The following is an 18537-nucleotide window of genomic DNA, read 5'->3' as shown; positions in this document are numbered from 1 at the left end:
GGGAGGAAGAGGAATTTCCTTTAAGTGAGGAATTCCTCATGAATGGAGAAAACAGATTCTTTGGTAGACCAAAACCAGGAAAAGCTAGTAAAATTAGATAGATTGCATGCAAAATTTAAAACTATTGTCCTTGGTAAGTTGAAGTTTTCTGTGCTTTTCTTGGCAATTTTCTTCAAGCTCTGAACATAATCTTACATGTGTGGAGGAAGGAGGGTGAGAATGTAGAAGAGGAGTGTTGATTCTAGCCATGATGATTCATAGCAGAGAAATTAGTATAAACCCTCCTCCTTCTCTCCATTAGCTATAGGACTCTGTTTCCTTCCTATAGCACTGGATGGTAGGTGGCAGAAGAAAGATTAGTAAAGGAACTTCTCTTAAAATTTCTTAACTATCCATATCAATAGTGACTGTCATACAGGCAACTATTGCTTCCTCCTCTATCCTCTCGTCTCCTGATTTGCATTCTGTTTTATTTATAGTATCCTTACTCGCTCATTTTGCTCCCATACCAAGGCTGGTGGGCCTTATTGGACCTGAGAAAATCATACAATGTGACTCAACTCTTCATATTGAGATACAATCTTTTCTGTTAGGCCAGTACTGAAGGGGAAAAATTCTTTCGTAAATGAGCCCATTCCACTAACATGGTTAAACTCTGCTCAAAGGAAAAGTCAATTGGCTCAGCAGTTTGAGTATTTGTTGAGTACTGATCCCTGCTATTTTGTGTCTGCTGTCCCTACATCTAATACATAGAAAACAGTCAGTCTTCAGGAAAAATGAGAACTGAGGTTCACTTATTTGGGAGGAGAGAAATGAAAGGTCCACACCACCAAATAGTAGCTATCAAAAAAAAAAAAATGGTATACTGTTGGCAAATGACTACTAAGAAATGCAATTTTAAGAATACAAATAGGTATCCAAATTAGCAACAGCTCTGAGAAGCTGTAAGGATACACATTAGTTGCTTTAACAGCTATGGAAGAAGCTGTAGGCCTAAGTGTCTTGCTTTTGTTTGCATCAATCTCTGTGACTGTTAAAGAGATAAGTATGTCTGACAAGTTTCATTTCAAAGAAACCTCTTTCTGACTAACAATGAGTTGATCTCATTACCTGCTTCTTGTATCAGTCTGGTAAAAGAGTAAATCTGAAGTTCAATTTCTCAGTCCTTCTTCTTAATCAGTCTAGAAAAAAATGTCTTTAAACTAAAGTAACTAATTCAGGAAAAAAAAAAAAAAGAAAAGAAAAGAAAAGAAAAACTAGATATTCTTATCATTCGAAATCTGAACCCTAGATGGAAGCTACATTTTTTTACTAAAATAGCTTCTATCAGCCTAAGAAATTAACTAGTCTAGAAAGAACATTTATCAAAACTGCAGTTAGCCTCTGAAAAGCAGTTAGGTTTGAGCAAAATGAAATTAAATAAGGAAATTCGGGGACACTGTGGAACATTCCCAAAAGCATGGGAGAGAGAGCACAAAAGTGCCAGTATACATTAAGTATTTTAATACATAACACACAAAACAAGTCATTACATGTATTAAGTGTATTCCTAGAGTATTATTGCCAGAGTCCAAGAATCAAGAAGCTTTTACTCATATATGAGAGTCTCATCAACTGAGATTCATCACCTTCAGGTTTACAGACATCCATGATAGAGTGAATCAAAACACAAGATAGTTTCTTGCTTTGCCACAATGTCTGCTATATTAACCCACTTTGTAGGATATGATGATGATTTAAAGAATGCATTGGCTGGCATTAAGTCTTCTTGCGTTAGCCTAATTTTGACACAAAATAAATTATTTGTAAAGAAATTCAGTTGCCTCGGAGTTTGAGAGCAAATGACAGGGTAAGACTCTCAAGAGTAGGATGCTATTCTCAAGTAGTAGAAAACAAAGACTGATCAGCAAAATAACAGTATCCCAAAGGAGTCAGAGAACGAGGAACAGGGCAAGATGGAGTGCCAGTAGAGAATGTAACAGCAAAGCAAAGGATAGCAGACAAATCAGAAAGAAAAGAGTAATTTATAGCACTGGTTGAAAGAATAGTGAAATCCAAGAATCAGCAAGGTGAGCTCAAAGACTCTCAGAGTCAAGAAAGCACCTGAAATGTGAAGAGACTTAAAGTATATAAGTGCAAGGAGTCTCTCAAGGAGTATCAAAGAGTTCAAGGTGAGAATAAGCAAGCAACTTGAACTAGAAATAGAAAATGCAACATTTAATATAAAAGTATTGTTTGTAGAGTTCAAAAATTATTATTCAGGCCTTCAAAGATCCAGTTATTGGTTAAAATAAACAAATCTGAGTCTTCCCTACTTACTTTATTTACATGCTTGAGTCAAATTTTTCAACTTTATTTCACAACCTTAAGGCACAGAAAAGGCTTTTCAGAAATGGAAGTTGGAACACTCATGTTTTTACAGGAATTCAAAGGAACATGCCAGCTTCTTCAATTTCAACAAAAAATGTTAAAAAAATTGGTTACGTATTCTGTAATGATCTACAAAAACATGAGGAAGAAATACACGTGAAAAGGAGTTACAAATAAAAACACCATACAACAAAAAGAAAGTCTGTGTTGGGTGTGGGGATCTGCTAAATATAGCACTGAGTAGTATGTCTGCCCCTTGGCATTGCACTTTCCTAGGTGGGACTGTGTAGCACAGGGTTTAATTTGGTACATTTGTCCAGTACAGCTGGCTCTATCTCATTTGCCTTCAGCAAATCCTACTTTCAGTTCCTGCTGCCCCATCACTTCACTGCCTGTGCTTGACTTAGCAAGTACATTTGTTTCCTGGCTCTGGCATATATAAGTGGGGAACTGCTGCTGGATCTTTTCTTTCCTGCCCTGCCTTTAGCATTTCCCTTACCTTTTTTATGTTACATGGAATGGAATGTGCCTTAAAGGTCATCTAGTTCCAATTCCCCTGTATGAGCAGAGATACAGCTTCCACTAGACCTGATTGCTCAAAGCCCCATTCAACCTGGTCTTCAACACTTCCAGGGATCAGGCATCCATAACTTCTTTCAGCAGCCCGTTCCAGTGCCTAACCACTGTCACGGCGAAGCTCTTCTTCCTTATATCTAATCTAAATCTACCGTTTTTCAGTTTAAAGCCATCACCCCTTGTTCTATCACTCCTTGGACAAATCTCTCTCCAGCTTTCTTGTAGGTCCCCCTGAGGTATTGGAAGGCTGCTGTAAGGTCTCCCCAGAGCCTTCTCTTCTCCAGACTGAACAACCCCAACTCCTTCAGCCTGTCCTCACAGGAGAGATGCTCCAGCCCTCTCTTCTTCTTCATGGCCCTCCTCTGAACTCACTCCAACAGGTCCATGTCCTTCTCATGTTGGAGGTCCTAGGGCTGGATGCAGGACTCCAGATGGGATGTCATCAGAGTAGAGTAGAGGGAGAGAGTTACCTCCCTTGACCTGTTCATCACACTTCTTTTGATACAGCCCAGCATACAGTTGTCTTTCTGGGATGCAAGCACACATTGCCAGGTCATCTTGAGCTTCTCATCAACCAGCACCCCTGGATCCTTGTTCTTGGGGCTGCTCTCAATCCATTTTCTGCCCAGCCTGTATTTTTGCTTAGGATTGCCCCGACCCATGTGCAGGATGTTGCACTTGGCCTTTTTGCACTTTACGAGGTTTGCATGGGCCCACTTTTCAAGCCTTCTTGGTACTCCTCAGACTGCTCCTGACTGTACCACTCATGTCCATGTTAAACAACAGGAGTGAATAATAGTCAGCGGACTGTATGAGGCTTGGTAGTCTCTTGTCAACATCCCTGATATGAGACTTCAGTAAGCAGCACACCTCTCTAAGAGAGTCTGTCAAGCTGGTGTGTGGGTGTCTCCGTACCTCTCAGAAAGGAATCACCTACTACTATCACCCATTGCATTTTTTTAGTTGTGTTGTTCGTTTTACAGGGAGCAGACCAGGCTGCCTTACTCACTTCCAACATCTCTCCTGATGTGACAGGTCTTTCCTCTTCTGTCTGCAGAGCAGTGGAGCAGTTCTGCAAGTGTACCTCAGGCTTTGGGGGAACTCTTTTCCTCCTGCTGGGCCTTGCCATTGCAAACTTCCACTGTTCTGAATTATTTGCTACGCTCCCTTCTGTGTGTGACAGTGGGGGAGGTTTCGGCTGTGGGTCCACTGCAGACTGTGCTTGGAACCAGTTGTCTAATTGTTTCTCAGCCTCCCTAGTGTTACACAGCCTTCTTACCACCTCCTGCTGCTCAACCACCTGCTGCAGGAGGTTCCTTCACCTGGAGACACCTTTTGCAGGCAGGTCTGCTGCCTGTTCCTGCCCCAGGAGAAAGCACTAGGCACTTCCTGCAGTCTGAGGTCTGCACTGCAGCATCTCCCTTCATCCCAAGAGCTGCTTGACAAAACCTTGCTAGGCTTTTTCATTTGAATGCCCAGTTATATTTTCTTCTATGAGCTTGGCTTTTTTGCTGAACTCTCACAATAAAGCAAGTTTATAGGGTTTCCAGTACATTCTTGGAAATGAAGCAAGGATGAGACTGGGATACACTGAGAGAAATACAGTCCATACAAAGAACTTGGGCCATCAGAGAGACTAAAAATAGGAAGCTTCAATATTCTAGTTGCAATAACATAGTGATTGTTGTTCCAAAATAAAATTGCTTTATTGCATTTAAAAATGAAGATATTTCAGTTCAGGAAACCTTTCCTTTGGATGTTCCTAAAATACCCTACCAGTCCCCTGTCTTCACATTGCTAATGTATTTCTTTATCGGAACTATATATCAGAAAGTATTTTGACAGAAAAGTGTCAGTAAGTCCTTCTTATGAGGATAGAAATAAAAGAGTCTGTGGTAAACAAATATAGAAAGAAAACATTTTTAGTGTTTATTTTCAAAATTTTAATAAAAATTTGAGTCAAATACATTGGTGTAGAGAGATCTGTGGAGGTCATTGACTCTAACCTCTCACTCAAAGCAAAGTAAGTGATGTTGGTGATAGAGTTTCTTCCTCTTTGAAAGGAGAAGCATGATGTCGGTGCTTTCTTCCTCTTCCACGCGAGACTGTGTCTCTATGTTTTCCAACATGCTTTCATGTTGTCCTCTTTCTCCACGAATCTTCAACTCTATATTATATGCAAACTTATGATATCCAGAGTGCCAGAGATATGCTGAATATTTGTTGCTTATTCTCTTTTTACCCCTGAAACTGTTTTTTTCCCTGCTTCCAAGTTACATTTCATTAAATTATAATTGGTTTATAGAGCTGGCATCTTCAGTATCATCTCCTGCCACATTGTACAGTATCTGTATTCCTCTCTGCTGTATCCTGTGTTTATCTTAGCTGATGTTTATCTTCAGATCATAGACTCTTGCTACTTAGTGATAACCGCTTTTTTATTATTAAGACAATACTATTTTCCTGAGAGCTGTAAACAATACCTTCATATTACTACCTAGGTTTCCTCCACAACTTAAAAGGATAGATCCCTGTATTTATTTTCCTAGGAAACAGATGAAAAATAAAAAAGGATTTTTTTTCAGTACTAGATCAGTATCCTGATCTGAGAGGAATGAGAGGCTGACTCTAGATTTCTGAAGACTGAACTCCTGAGACTGGACATACTGATGATTAGGAGATATGTTCCTCAGAGACAACATTAAAAATATACATATATATATATATATATATATATATATGAGAATAAAGCAAAGATGCAGATGGTGGAGAAATATAATGGCAGGACAAACTGGATGAACATCAGTGTTTACAGGAATGGTGATGAGGGGGGAAGAAACAAGGGCAATAATGGTAAGTGAGGAACATCATCTATGGCAGTCAATACTCAATGTGAGCAGTGCTCAATCGATATGCAAAGAAGCAGCTAAAGTGGCTACAGCACAACACTTGGTGAAGAAGTTAAAATGCTGCAGCACATACAGCATGCATTTGTTAATCAACAAACAGTTGAAGTTGTGCCATCTACTGTGACATGAAGAAGCATGAGGCAGGGGGCAGGAAAACAAAGGTTAAATGAATAAAATGTGATTGATTATTAACAAGGCCAGGAAGCAGGTGAGAAGCAAAGGCAGTTAAGACTGAAGGATGGAAAGCACATTTCTTTGTAATGACAACAGAAAATGCTGAACACACACCTGCAGCCCTGCTCAGGGCACTTCCAACCTCTCACACACCAGAGGAGCTGCAGAGCTGCTCAGGGAGCCTGCGAATCTCCCACAGCAATACTCCGTCCTTCTGTCCACGTGTCTCTAACCACTAAGCAGAATTCCCACATGCAGCTTCTGTCTTCTTCCAGGCATATCCTCGGCACTTGTACAATCTCTCTCCGCAGCCCCCACCCCACCTTTTTAATCCTGTGTTTGAGCAGCAAGCAGGAACTATGATTACATGCTGCTACTATATACATTCTCTGCTGCTAGCAATAATGCCCACTCTGCTCTTTCAGATCCTTTCACTATACAGTGCTTTGCTATTTTTTTGGCCTGTTCCCAGACATTTACTTTCCATTTCCATTGTTACTTGGAGCTTTTTTTTTTTTTTTAAATCATATGAACACGCAAATGCAACTTGCTAACAAAACTAAGAAGGGCATCATAAAGGCAGCTCATTGCAGTCAGCCTAGAAATGCAGAGAAGAGTGGAATCATTTTGTCAGAGTCTTTGTAGAGAAGGATGGTCACTGTTAGACTTCCTTCAGTGATACCCTGGCAGTTTTTTCTTCCGGTTTGTTTTTGTTTGGGGTTTTCTTTGGAAGGGGGAGGGGGTGGGTATGGTTAAGGTTCTTTCAGATTGTAAATTGAAATTATTCTCAAAGGAGACATATTATGAAAGGAAGGTAAAAAGGTACAATTCATTATGTCAGTATTCCACAACAGGATTTATCAAGAGGTTTGTGACCCATGAGTTGTATACTTGTTTGTTTAACAAGTTTAGTCAGCATGGCTGATCAGTAGTGTTTCTCAGCACCATCAGGAATCTGAATACTACCCTTTAAGTAGCTGAAGAGGCCATGAAATGATCCTCTCCAAGAAAAAAGATCGTTATATTTAGCCTGTGATGGACACAGCACTTAGGAAATTATGGTACCATTTTCTGCCTGGATGCTGAAATTCTGCAACACATTACATAGTAGTACAATATATTCAAAAACAAAATAAGGCCCTCAGCTTCTCAGCAAATATGACTTAGTTTGTCCATAGTAATTTGAAGGGGAAGACATTAAGCATAGGAAAAATACTGTACATATGGCTAAGAAAGAATTATGCAAACCCTGCTGTCTCTGTCTTGAGATATTTTTACACCATTACATTATAGTTCTGTATTATAGATTACATATCTTTCCTATTACAGTCCTGCAATGGTCAAAGAGTAGAGTGCAAAATACAGAAACATCTTTTTTCATAGGTATGCTATTCTTGCAAACATGCCTTAGGTAGAAATAATACCAGGAAATTCCTTCCCAAGTTTCCTTTTTGATTATAAAACAAGTTAATTATTTTTGTTAAAAAAAAAGAGAAAATTGAGACCACCTCAAAATTGTTTTCTTAAAATCCTGTAACTTGAAAAAATATTTTCTTTAAATCTACGTGAAAGCATGTTGTTCTCTAGCAGCTTTTATGAAATTAACATTTTACTGGGAAAATCTCCATGACAGTATACAAAGTACACATTACTCTCAAAAGATCTTTCTGGTAAAGAAAGGAAATAGTTAGCTTTTTCTATATGCTATTTTGATACAGAGTTCACTATTAACTAAAATGAATATTCCACGTGATGGTTAGATTTATCTATAGACATACAGAAATCTGCATACGAATCTGTAACTGCAGAAAGATATCGGCATCTATATCCAAATAGATCAATAATGCTCTGTCCCCATCACCCATAAGTAAAGAAAAAAAAACCAAGAATATGTAATTTATAAGAAAATATTAATAATAACTTTCAGCATATCAAATTTTGTGGTTTATGTATCATATACAGCAAGAGTAGAAACATGTAAATAAGTGAAGGACAAAACAACTGCTTATAGAAATAAGTGCGTATTATGTTATGTTAAAGGAAAAAAAGCCTAAATTAATAAATTCAGAACTTCTTTTGAATCAAAGGTATTAACATTCATCTATATGCAAACAAGCAAATTCATACATCTTAAAGAGCTATTTTGCAGAACTCCATAGAGGTGTATTTACATCTACACATATTTAGGAGTCCTTGATAATGATTTTCAAATTTCTTTGCTAATCTCATGCACATTGGACAGAAGGTAAGATTCTCCAAGATATGTGACAGCAGAGAAAGACAGCAGTGATGAATAGCGACAGAAGGATAGCGCTGCTTTGGTTTTCAGCTATTGATGGTCACTGAGATTTTGTTCAGCTGAAAGCCACTACAAGCTTCACAGCCATAGAAAGGCTACAGTTGCCATTTTCACCTTATTAAACATCACAGAATCCAGCCGCAAAACTTAAACCCAGAGGAAATCCAATTTGATTATTCCAGCTTGCAGAGCAAGTTTTCAGAGGAGATCAGTGCTCTTTATATATTAATATGATTATGGATTTTTGCAACCTAAGCAGAAGTAACTTATTGAGTATTATGATACTAGCAGTGGTGACTTTATGGTGCCATGTGGAGGTAAAGAGCTGTAGACAGAGGCCAGCGTTTTGCAGGACACTGTGCTGCAAAGGTGATCCTTCTCTCAGGGTTGTGCTGGTGGAAAAGGACTCGGAGGACAGACTGGTTAGTCTTTCCCAAGATGAAAATGCTCTGCAAATTCAAATCCAATACAAAACCAGTTTCTGAACAGCTAAAATCCCAATTTTACATTTCCTGAATGTTTTTTCTAACCTTGTTCTCTGAAGACCTCAGCATATTCCAGGTGGGATTTTCTATGAAGGCCAGATTTATATGGGATATGTGGGAAACTAAGGAAAAGTAAGATTCACAATGAGGTTTATAAAAACACCCAATTTAATGGTGGATTAAAATAACAAAACCTAAGCTGAAAAGCATAAGGTGTGAAAATAAATCTCTGAAGGTATTTAAACATTTTTTAAAAGTCTGAACTAAAGTGAATTTAGAAGCAGACATCACATGCAGAAAATCAGTGAACCCTCTGTTCCTGTGTTATTTATGAGCTTAAGAAAATTCCGCCTTTAGGAAGTCACTTTTTGATTTTGACAAAAAATATTAAAGTCCCAGTTCTAGACATAATTGCAACCTCATTTCATGTTTTAAAAAGTCTCAAGACAAAAAGATCATGCAGGCATTTTTGCTTGTTTCTACTTATTTTGTTGTGTTAAAAAAGAAAATAATTAAGCATACAACAGCATTCTTCTGATCACCCAGCAGCAGTGCCTGCCAAACAATGTCTGATAAAGCCAGTGAGTTCACTGGACTATTTCAGTATTCATTGACAGCTGCTACCCATATCAGTATCTATAGTTGCTCCAATGAATTACTAGCCTAACAAAGACAAAAATAATGATAATATCCCAGAGTTCTGTTGCAAACTAAAATGAGTGAAGAGCCATCCTTAAGTTTGGATCCTATTTGAAATGTAATTCATGACATTTTCCAATAAAAGTTGCAATTAGTGTCATGGACGTTGCTGTCATTGCATTGTAAACACTTCGTTTCTTGTCTGTCAAAATCAGAGCAGCTGTCACAATTCAACTAAATTGAAAAGAATTGTAATTAGAAACCCCTACTTAATAAAATTTCCAGTTATACTTTAGCTAAAGTCAAAGTAGTAATTATACAGATTTGACTCTGAAATGCAGTCATCTTTTTTTTTTAATAGAAAATATTGCCTTTTCCACTTTTCTGAATGCCCAGTGTGATTACAAAAATTGGAAGTTAACTGAGATTAAAATATTACTGTATATCCCCAGTATTAGAAAGTAATACTGTGTATTATTTTTTAAAAAATCATGTATTTGTTACATATAATCCTCTATCCCTCAAGTCTTTTCTATGTGTAAAGCTGAGGTATTTACCATAGAACCAATAAAATGTATTGGGCGTGTAAAGAGGCATCCAGAATCAGAGACTGAGTTTGCATTATTGTCCCCAGAGAGACAAATTCCGCCAGAAAGTTCTTGTTATTAAGAAACAGTGAATGATCCAGGAAACTAGCTGATGGAGCTACAGCCCCCACAAAGCCACTGGTTTTGGGCAGAGTAAGGAGGGAGAATTCATTTTAAACCTTCCATCCAACTCACAGATCTCTACAGGGGCTGTTGTTAGAGCAATATTACACAATTTCTGGAAAGGTTGGCAGCTGCGACTAGCTTAAATCATTTATTAAGAGGTACTTTTAATTAGTCTAAATGTCATGTAACCTGGACAACCATGAGACTTAATCCTTCAAAAGAACATTATTTTTCAAGAAATTACTAGACTTTTTCTTTGCACAAACTTTGCCAATTTTTGTGCTTTAAACACTATTTGTGTTCTTAAACACTATTCCTTAGCAGAGACATTATTCAGCTAACTTCTTATTGCAATTTGCTCATTTCTAATCCCAAGAAACTCACCAGCACATTTCTACAGAGTAACAAATAGATACAGCAAAATATTAACAGTAGGACCTCTATCCCAAAATTTCTTCAGAAAGATAACAAGGCAGTTGAATAACAAAGAAGTTAAACTGATTCATGAGCAAGCATAAATGTTTAAATTTGTTGAATAAATTATTCACTGTTAATCATTCTTTTATTTCTTTGTATGCTTGATTTGTTTCCCATCTGAACGTCCATTTCATCTTTTTTCATCAATGTACTGTCTCCTTTTATACAAAAGCATGTATTTTCAGAGCTAGATGTCTGAAGTAAAAGCACACTGAGGCATCCAAATAAGTGACCTGATTTTTAGAAATGTTGAGACTCAGCTCAGTGTGATCAATATATATTGATTCCACATACTACATTCTCTTTATGCAGCTGAAAACATACCAATATTGCCATCCTGTATTTCATCAGGAAGCTATAAAAAAATTCTTATATATCTGTGTTATTGACAAACTAAAAGTAAGTATCAAACTATAATTCAAGTGGAGTATAGGGTTATTAATACTCAACATTGATTTGTAGAGTTTGAATTACAGAACTTATTTATGTATTCTCTGAAATGCAACAAATGTTTTCAAAATTAATAGAATAGGTAAGGGCTTAAAAACTCCCTCTGACTTCTCAGACAGTTCACTTGAAATCTTCTTTCTTAGAGATGCAGTTATTAACAGTACATATTTATGTCCTACAGTTTGTGTTAGAACAATTTCCCTCTGAAGCCCACCCACTGATCCTGAAAGTTTGTTATGGTTTGTTCATATCATTCTTATCATCCTGAAAATGCCATAACTTCCCTCACCTTAAGGCTCTTACTGGATTATAAACCAGAAAAATCGACATCCTATCTCTGTTAACCTTTGGCAAAGCTTGAGGAACTATTCCTTGCTCGTGAAAAAGCCATCTAATTGCTAATCTATAATCCTTTTAATATGCTCTACGTTTTGGATTGATCTATTGCCAGCTGACCCAGCAGTGCCCATGGCTATATTAATCCTATTATTCACGTGTTCTGATGGAACTCTTTAATGAAGTCTGAAAGGCTTGCATACTACTGATATTAAGGATGGTTACACTCGTATTGCACCTAATTATGAAACATTCTATTGTATCATCTAATTGTGCGAATTACATTTTTTCCCAAGACATAATTTATTTTGATTAAAAGCTTTATCATATTGTTTTCATCTGTGTTCTTGTAGAAGGGGGGGCATGACTTATTTACAGCTTCAATGCTATGGTTTTAATATACTAATAGGCATTACATCACATGACCAGACTTAAAATGAAATTAACAAGGTAAATATTGATGTTTTGAAAAATAGGAGTAATAAATAATAACAGTATCTTTTATATTTAGAATTTAACCTGGGCATTTAAAAACACTCTAAAAACAACAACAAATTGCTAAGCTCTAAAATACTCTTTTAAGAAAGCATATTTAACTATACTATAATTTTGTAGAGAAAGAAATTAATGAAGTGTGTTAATAGTAAAGACAATTTACTGTCATCTGCCACAGTTCTTCGATCTTGACTCTCTCTGATTCTTTCTTGCAGAAAATACAAGAACAGTAAGCTTTGCATTGACTTCTCCTTTAGGTGTTTGAACCAATTCACAACTATTGAGACTGATGTAATCATTTCTAGTGTCCCACACTAAAAACAAATTTATCTTTTCACTCCATGCATTGCACAGCAAGTAAAACACATCATCTGTAAGTACCACACCAGGAAAAAAGTTTCTAATCTAGCCATCTGTAAACCAGTGCAACTTGGAAAATAAAGGCCCCTATTCCCTACACTGATGCCCTTCACTGAGTCTTATTATGGTTTGGGTCATGTATCTCCACAAAACCTGCCCTGCAGTTACAAGAGAAATCACTTACCCTTCATGATGCCATAAGAAAAATAATAGCCTGCCCTCTCAGAAAATCACTTAAACTGATTGTCACATGTGTTATTCTGTCAACCATCCCAAGAAATAAGAGCATCAAGAACAGAACCTCTGTTTTCTAAACTGTATGTCTGCTGTGTTAACATCTTATCCCAACTTGGCAGCAGCCTCCATTTACTTTGTATTGGAAATTAACATCTTGCTATTAACCCTTAAAAAGTAAAGAAGATTAGGGATGTAATAATGTCTCAGCTGCTGAGTGATCAGCAAAATACATAGGCTCCTCACTGGCAGAAAAATAAATATCAAAGCCTTAGATTACTAGTAACCTTTGCATACCTGAGCTTTCTCTCTTAAATCTGTTTCAAAATACCAAACCTATTGCATAAAGCACAACTTTAGAGAAGAAATATGACAACGGAGCATTGATTACCTTCTTAGCCTTACTAAGTCTTATATATTTATATACAAATATAGATTCACAACAGCATATACTTACAATAGCCAGTTTATACAGTCTTGTGCAATTGGCTATTTTTTTTTGCATTCTAAACACCAGAGTAAGTGAGCATGCATGCATGTTTTGTCTCTGAAATACTTCATTGAGATTGTCTGATTGGAATGTTAAATTATCCAATATAACGGCTACAGCTATTCTACTCATAAGCCAGTGTCACATGTCTAATTCAGGATAATATTTTTCAATCTATTACATTGGTGGCTTTGGGAGTCATAACTGTAGGTAAACCAACGCAGGAGCATTTGCACATTACTCAACATGTATGTACTTTCTTGACAAAATACTGGCCTCACAAAAATCTCTAGGAAGAATAATCTCCTCTGGCAAGCAATGGCACTTGCCACTTTGATTTTGACTTTTTTATAAGGCAATTGCTTTCCCGGGACACTCTGTTCAATCTCTCACTGGGGTTTTCCATAGAGCATCCTTCTTTCCCCTCTGCACACACATCTGACCTTCCTTACAAATCAAATCAAGAAATTTAATCTGTCTCTACATGGCATCAGGAATTAGGGACCTACCTCAGAGGACCTGTGTCCTACAGCGCAGACCCAGGCGGCACTTCCCACAAGAGGCCAGGAGCAACTCTAAGGTAATTTCTCACACAATTTTGCCTCCCTTCTCTATGCAGTAGGAGTTAACTATGCAACTCCCCTGAAACACTTCCCACACTACAGGAACCACCTAAAAATAAGACATACAATGCTTAAAGAGCAATTGATAAGCCAGTATTGGAGACTAAAAATTCACCTGGGGTTGCAGTGCAACCCAGCTACCCACTCTGAGTAATCTTTTGCCTTACGAGTAACCTCATTGTCATTCCAAGGAACAACTCCCTGAATTAAGTGCAATTCAGCATGGACAACAGCATAACAAACTAGGACACAGAGTTGGTGAGAGATATAAGTGGAAAAATAAGTAGTTCAACTAAAGGAAATCAATAGATTATTCAACTCTCAGCAATACATGCTATTAACATAAATGTGCTCATTAGTCTGCTAATAGACTTATCTGCCAAAAGCGTTTTTCCCTTTAGGAGCATGAACACCACAGAATGTAAGAAAGTCTCTGACTCATGGTATCATCTTAAAATAAGAGAACTGTGTCAATGTTGGATATATTTTCTTTGACCAGTATTAGCAAATTGGAAAACAAACACACAAACAAACATACACACAAAATCCTGGCTGTGCAGAACATCAGCATTGCTCAGTTGATATCTCAGCTGAAATTTGCTTGACTAACTGCAAACAGGAAACCATTACAGCACCCACAAAGAGGGTTGAGAAACAAGTTAGGACGTTATAAGTTATGTAGAGTGAGAGGCAGGCTGTGAAAGGCCCGTAAGATTTATGGATAGAATGTGAAAATGAAAACCATCTGGGGAAACATATGTAGAGGCTGGTTTATTTTTTACTGTTTCAGATTCCTGAGATCCCGAACAAATCCTTTATATTCTCTATTATTAGCATTTCAATTTCTTATTAGCTCATTTGGTTAACATATTATCATTGAAAGAAACAAACAAACAAAAAAAGGTGGCTGTCAGTCTATCTGTACATTATTTCTAAGGTATTTGTGATACTTCATGGTTAGCAAATGTGTCTTCTCTTTTCTCTGTGACTTATTGAAATAAATTGGCACATATTTACTTGCATCTTAATGTCTTTTTTTTTTTTCCAGCAAACACTTTTAAATCATTTTAATTACTCTCAAGAAATCATTATTTAATTCCATAAGTAGTAGTTATAGTTCTCCCATTTTTTAAAGTTAGAGATGAGAAGATCTTTCCTTTCTGGGAGTTAATGAATTTTTAACTCTGCAGGTTGACAATTTGTAGTTTGGATGCTGCTGAACCAGGCTCTGAACATCTCAGCAGGAAGACTTCATAATGTTTCTGTTGTTTATTATACAGTTAGAGAATCTGAAAAGAGTGAAAATGATTCAGTTACTTCTACTAACATATTGATGAACTCTCTTAAAATTACCAGATTCACAACTATGTAACACATACTGCGTTATTAGGCAAACTTCACTTCAGGAGCTCACTGCAGCCACTAGTTCCCATCCTCCTGCCTTGTAGTCACTATGAAATTTTTTAACAAAAAGTTCATATTATATGTAAGATTAGTAAATAATTTCTCTATTGTTTGCTGGATTACATCTGCTATTTACTTTTCCCAGAAATATGTATTAGAATTTGCATATCACCAGTTCATCACAAAGATTAGTTATTATAATTCACCATAATAATTTGCAAGTGCAGTATGTGGTACTTCTCCACACAAAGTATAGCACAAATTTTAATTTAGTTTCCCAAAATTAAACTGGTTGCCTACTTGGTACCATATTGTATTCCTAATTTCTACCAAAATAACATGAGCTAGTCAATATTTAGAAAATAAGTGACAGTAAATTCACAGACTAAGCACCTGTTGTAAATAACACATCAACAATATTTAAAAGTCCAAATAAAAGTTGATTGTAAATTGTCGTAGCTATCTGATTTGAGAGTTGATCGATCAAACTTAAGCGGTAATATATTTCATAAAACAGTGAGGACCTTGCGGCAAAGCCATAAAACAGAAATAGCAACATTAATCAAAAAAGACTCACTGCAATAAGTGAAGGTTTAATAAGTATAAATGTACTGAAGCAAAACATTTAGTTAACCCTACATGCTCTGCTGAATCAGCAGACTATACCATAGGTTGCTCTAGTAAAGCATATCTGTATCATAAAGTAATTGAAAAAGTGAGTTCCTGTGGTGCCAACAATTTATTTATTTCCATTGTAAAGAAAATTTTAGTATTGAAGAAGGGAGAGAAAAAGATTTATAACTCATTTGCAACAGATAAAAATAAATAATTCGTGTATACTAGGTCCAAAGGAAAATATTATCTGAGGGATAAAATCAAATTGTTTCAGGAAAATCTTACATTTTTTCTGACTAGAAAGCAGGTTCCAGGTAAATGTTGCCAAAAGGGTGGAAATAATTTCGGTTTTGGTTTTTTGTAGTTTTTTTGTTTGTTTTTTTTGTTTGTTTGTTTTTTTTTTGGGGGGGGGGGGTATGGGGGAGCATATTTTCATACAAACTTATCACATTTCTAAGCAGTCCAGTTATTTTGAAATACAGTTAATTCTCTCAGTGGGCTGTGTCTGAGTTCCACTGTGCAAAGTCTAACCAGAAGGAGAGAAAGTTCACACAGGGAAGAAAAAAAATCACCTGCTATAAAACAAGTCTGTTTGGAATGTATTTTACTTCAAGACATACTTCATTAATTGAGTGAGTTACATTTAAAATCAATTTCAATATAAATCATCAAGAAGAAAAAGTGCTATGATGGAAGAAGAATGTTGATTTTCCTACCTTGTCACAGAAATGGATAATATAGATTGAACCTTAACAATAATTCCTTCAATATGTTAAGCTAAACTTTACCAATCTGTGTCTGGTCCACTCTGTAATACATGCCCTGAAATCTATGAAAGTTTTCTTAATAATAATTATTAAAAAAAAAAAAAAAAAAAAACTATGGTTGAAAAAATATAAGGGTTAGTATTGTTAAAGTATCTGGAAGGACACAGAAATATGGGTCATAAATTAAAAAACCTATTAAGGCTGATCATTGGGTCCGGAGTGTTACTATTCTGTCCAGGGCAAACTGAGAAATCAAGGAGCTGTACAGAGAGCGTGTGCTGTGAAGGAAAGGGACATCATTTCTCCATCTTCCAGACTTCTGAACTAGCAAGTAGAAGAACTTTAAAGCATGCACCATCCCAATACCATGTATTGCAGTGAGAATAGCTGATTCTAAGCTGTCACCTCAGTCACCTTCCACATGTATCTATCCATCCATTTCACCAGACACAGGGTATTATTGTGGAGCATGCTGTTGTGAGATGAAACTTCTGTCAGAAGAAATGTTTACATCTCCTATCTACCTACACGCTTTGAAACACTGGAAAAGGGACTTTGCCTTTCCTAGTGGCAGCAACTGTGTGGGGAAAAAGTTACATAGACTCAGGTAGTAACAGCGCAGAGAAATAATTTGTTCCTTTCTCTTCTCACTTCCTCTTCCACACTAACCCCATATGGTTCAAATACAAATAGTTTAAATAAAGACAAAAGCTTCCTTAGTAGAACAAGCATTTGAATGCTGAGAGACCTAAGTTCAAGCCATTTCTGGATTCAGACCAGGAACTTGAATATCTTTCTTTATGTTGCAAAACAGGACTCTGACAAGGTGCCTACTGACTAGTCTCCAACAGATGGTTCTTGATATCCCTTTCTCAATTTTGAATTGTTAGTGGTACAAAACAACTTTGAGTAATGTAAAAACTCTACATAATAAATACATGGTGAATAAGATTTTTAGAATAAAGTAATATCATCTAGTGCATCAGATGAAGTGAATTGAAATCTTAGACAAGACTTTAAAACTCCATTATTTCCCAAAGTTAATCAAAATAAAACTCAAAATCACAGCTTGAAACAACAGATTTAAGTTAAACCGTTATACTGAATGATATGCAAGGACAGGCTAGTTAACACATAAAAAATAATGAAGCATGATCGAGAAAAGACAAAAGAAGTGACTGGAATGTGTCCGAAAACCAGTATCACAGTTAAGTCCATAAATTGCAGGATATTTCAGTTATAATTTTAGTTTAAAGACTTATCCTTGCAGGTTTTCTGTAGTTCTCTGTTGAGCATCAGAACTAATACGTGAGGAAATAGCTATTTTGTTAAAAAATTTCTTGTACTGACTGTTAGTTGACCAAGTGAATTCATCTTGACACAAGGTGATTATTTTGCTTCACCTGCTTAGTTTTAATATGGCATTGAGTACAGAAGTATCACTGGAAGGAAACAGATGTTGTGCTCATTAATTTTGATGCTCCCTTTGGGATTGTGGGAAAAGAGATTGACTGTGCTGGCTTCAACTGAGAGGTTTGCCAGTTGTTGTTCTGATAAGGTCTGGTTCCATATGGCATTAGCTTAGTGGATGTTTGGCTCTTCTGATGAGTCTGGCAAGCTCAAAGTGGTGTGAAAATTAACAGAATTTTATTTTTGAGAGGAAGAAATGGAGGAAAGTATTTTAAGATACTGCATTCCAGTATGAATTTATATCATTCAAAGTTTTTCTTATAAATTATGTCATACCATGTGAAAACTAAAACTACGGTTTGTGTTGTTTAGATATTGTTTGATTTCTATTTTCTGCTTTAAATCTGTACATGGTATTAAGGCATTTAGAAATTGGAAAATGCATACATTAAAGTTGCTAGCTAATGTGAGGATTTGTGTTTTATGACGAAGTCATTAGATGCTTAATCTCTACTTTGAAACTATGTGGTAACTGGGATCTTTTTTCACCATATGTAGACAAACACCTATTCACAGAAGCTGGACTGGAGGGAGATACTACACTGAAAACTTTTGATGTGACTAATTGCTAGAATGAGAATTCATCTAAAGTTTTAATTGAGAGATGTTAGACCTGCCTACACAGTCACTGTCTCAATGCTATAAGAACGA

The sequence above is a fragment of the Columba livia genome, chromosome 2, assembly GCF_036013475.1.
Source record: "Columba livia isolate bColLiv1 breed racing homer chromosome 2, bColLiv1.pat.W.v2, whole genome shotgun sequence".
In the NCBI taxonomy this organism is placed as follows: Eukaryota; Metazoa; Chordata; class Aves; order Columbiformes; family Columbidae; genus Columba; species Columba livia.
The sequence above is the reverse complement of the archived record's forward strand: the minus strand, read 5'-3'. Positions refer to the sequence as shown.